Genomic DNA, 3,037 nt, shown 5'->3' on the forward strand with positions numbered 1-3,037 from the left:
CCAGAGGACGCGGGGATTTGTCAGAATTCAGCGATGGGAGAGATTATATCTAAGCCGAGTGGAGGGGGCCTGTGACCTTGGGCTTGAGAGCTTTAGAGCGAATGGGCGGCTGTTGAAGACGGAACAAAGAGATGCTTGTGATTACATTATTTAATAGAATGGTCTTAAACTGTTGGGAGGGGGAATTAGGTGGCACAAGAGAATTGGTTTTTTATTCCAGGAGATGTAAGGAAGATGTAATGGAGGGGAAAAAAGCAGGGGGAGGAGGAGGGAGAGGGTGGAGAGATTTCTGAGAGGAGAGGAAAAGAGAGGAGAGCAGTGAGGCAGTGAGAGGCAGCAGGAGATAAACACGGACGCCTCCTTCCCTCCCTCTCCTCCCTCCCTCCCTCCCCCCCTGCAGGTTCAGGCTCAGCCCCAAAGAGCTTCCGTGTCAAGAGGAGGCTGGGCCCAGAGGAGAGGGGCTGGGGCTTGGGGAAAGTGAGGAGGGATGTGGCAGGGCTCTCGGCTTCCTCAGGCTGGGGGTCCGGGTGGCCGGAGACCTGGGCATCCTGCTGAAGGAAGCTTGGCACAGGGGGCGGGGTGTGTGCAGCCTTAGGGTCAGTGAGGACAGGGTCTGGGAGACAGAGCTGGTAGGAGGCAGAGAGCTGTGGGGTCCTCTCATCAGGTCCCCGAGAAGCGGACTGGGCCCCCTGGTGCAGGCGTCCTGGAAGTACCAGCCCGCTGAGCTGTGGCACGCGGTGGGACTGTGGGCACAGGAGGAGGTGGCTGGCTGGGCCACCTCGCTGCCGGGTTGTCCCAGGATCGGACCCATCCGCGTGTGCCGGGTGTCCCTGGCTTCCCGGAGCCTGAGCAGAGGATCCCTGCTAGGACACCAGAGTCCAGGCTCTTCACTTTCACGGGGCTTGTCCCGCCTCTCACCGTTTGTAACTTGGCGTTCTTTTTCTTAAAGTGCCCCGCACTCTCAAATTGTCTAAGTTTCAGGTCCGACTAAGACTGGAATCAACCAGGTGGTCCTCCCAACCCATCCATGGCAGAATGGCTGTGGTTCTTCCTGGAATGTGCCAGAAGCCTGATCCCCAGGCAGCTGCGGTGCGAGCCGGGTGGGGATGGGGCAGGGCTGGGGGCGGGAGGGCCGGTAGCTGGAGCAGCTCTGTCCCGGCAGTGGCAGTGGAGATGCCCAGGTGGGCCAGACGGGGACCCTCATTTCCCACCCCGGGGTGGCCAACCACCTAGAATATATTTCCACTAGAATGATTTTCCTCATTTCACACTAGCTGCTCAGGCCACAGGCTAACTCACACCCCTGAGATCTGGGAAACTAGAGGAGAAGAAAATAGAGTTTCTAAGTCACGCTGCGGGGGATGAGGCCGGGCAGGATGAGGCTTCTGGTGTTGGGAGGGGGTGTTCCAGGTGTGGGGGGCGTGCTCTGGGGTGGCAGGCTCCGCACTCAAGAGGGATTGTCTCTGCTCCCAGGCCTGGCCGTGCCGCAGGGGCGCTGCAGTGAGGGCGGGTCTCTGTGTTCTAACAGGTTCTCAGGAGACTCTGATGCTCCCAGCCCAACACCAGGCCAAGCGCTGATCCCAGTGCCGGTGGCAAAGGGCCCTGTACCTGGCAGATGCCCTGCTTCGCTCCAGAGCAGGAGTTCGTGGGGCCTCGCCCTTGTTCCCGGGCTCTTCTCCCAGCAGCAGGGGGAGCTGGGAAGCCTGGGACGGAAAGAGGCAGCTGTTTCTCCTCCTCCACTCACTAGGGACTGGGGGGTCAGGGAAGAGTAAGGGAACGTGTGGATGCGAACAGCCCAGGAAATCCCCCTTTAAATGGGCTGGGACTCCAGCTATGGGGCACTGGAGGCCCAGAAGCATCCATGTTAGAGACCAGCTCCAGGAGACCAGGATGATGTAAATGACACTGCATGATGCCTCCGCACACGAGGGACACCCAGGGCTTTTTTGGTGGGTGGCAGTGTGGCCTTGGAGGAAAAGCAGGGCTGGAGTCAGGGCACCTGGACCAGTCACCTAGGCGTGGCCTTGGCCTCGGGCTCCTCTTCTGCAAAATGGGGGTAAGGATGGGACGTACTCATGGGGTAATGGTGAGAATGGGGTGAGGAGATGTGCGGGAGAGGGCTCTGCAGGTTAGAGGGGACTCACCCACAGCTGTCTGTCACTGCTTCCATCACCCGTGTAGTCAGCATGGTCATCATCTCCAGAATCAGCATGAGATCAGCCCCCTCTGTCAACCCAGAAGGAAACCTGGCTAGGGGTGGGGTGGGGGGTTGGACTTACCAGAAGGAAGACAAACCTGTGCTTTTTCATGCATCACTTTAAGCTTTCTAGAGTCCAGGTTCAAAGCCATTAAGTACTCCATAAGGCCACCTGGAGAGTGTAGCTAGGCCACCGGAAAACTGGTCAGTGGTTAGAAACCAATGGTTCAGCTGAAAATAAGCCCCTGTATCTCTCTCTCTCTCTGATTCTGTCTCTCTGTCTCTGTCTCTCTCCTCTATTCCTTCCCCCAATGCCCCCAGGACATGTTTCTAAAGCTATTGGTGGGGCTGTGAACTCCTTATTATTTGGTCTTTTAGCTGCTGTCCTGGTGATTTTCTGTTCCCCAGGATAGAAATTCCCTCCAAAAGGGAACTTCTCCCCAGCCTGGTTGTGAAACGTCCTGCACCCGGGGAGAGTTGAGCGTGTCTGCCCTGCCCCCTCCCACTGGAAACCCCTTCTTCTCTAACCCACATCCTTCGACCCGTCGCTTAAACTCATTTCATGTTCTGCTTTTAATGTTCATTCATTTCTCTGCTTAACAGACTCTGATAGGCGGGGAACGGTCCTTTATCAAACTCTTAATTCTGTCTCTGGACCTTCCGTTCTTTTCTGCTTCAGAAGAGCCCAAGCCCATAGGGTCTGGTGCCCGGGGGATCCCGGCTGAAGCCTTCAGCTTGGCTATCACCGGCCTTGGCAGGATCCAGGCTCAGGGGTCCTCTTGCCGTGTCCGGGGTCCTCTTTCCCTTCACTCTGCATCGCTATTAAGAGATGATGCTGGT

Source organism: Globicephala melas, chromosome 20 (assembly GCF_963455315.2).
Source record: "Globicephala melas chromosome 20, mGloMel1.2, whole genome shotgun sequence".
NCBI lineage: Eukaryota > Metazoa > Chordata > Mammalia > Artiodactyla > Delphinidae > Globicephala > Globicephala melas.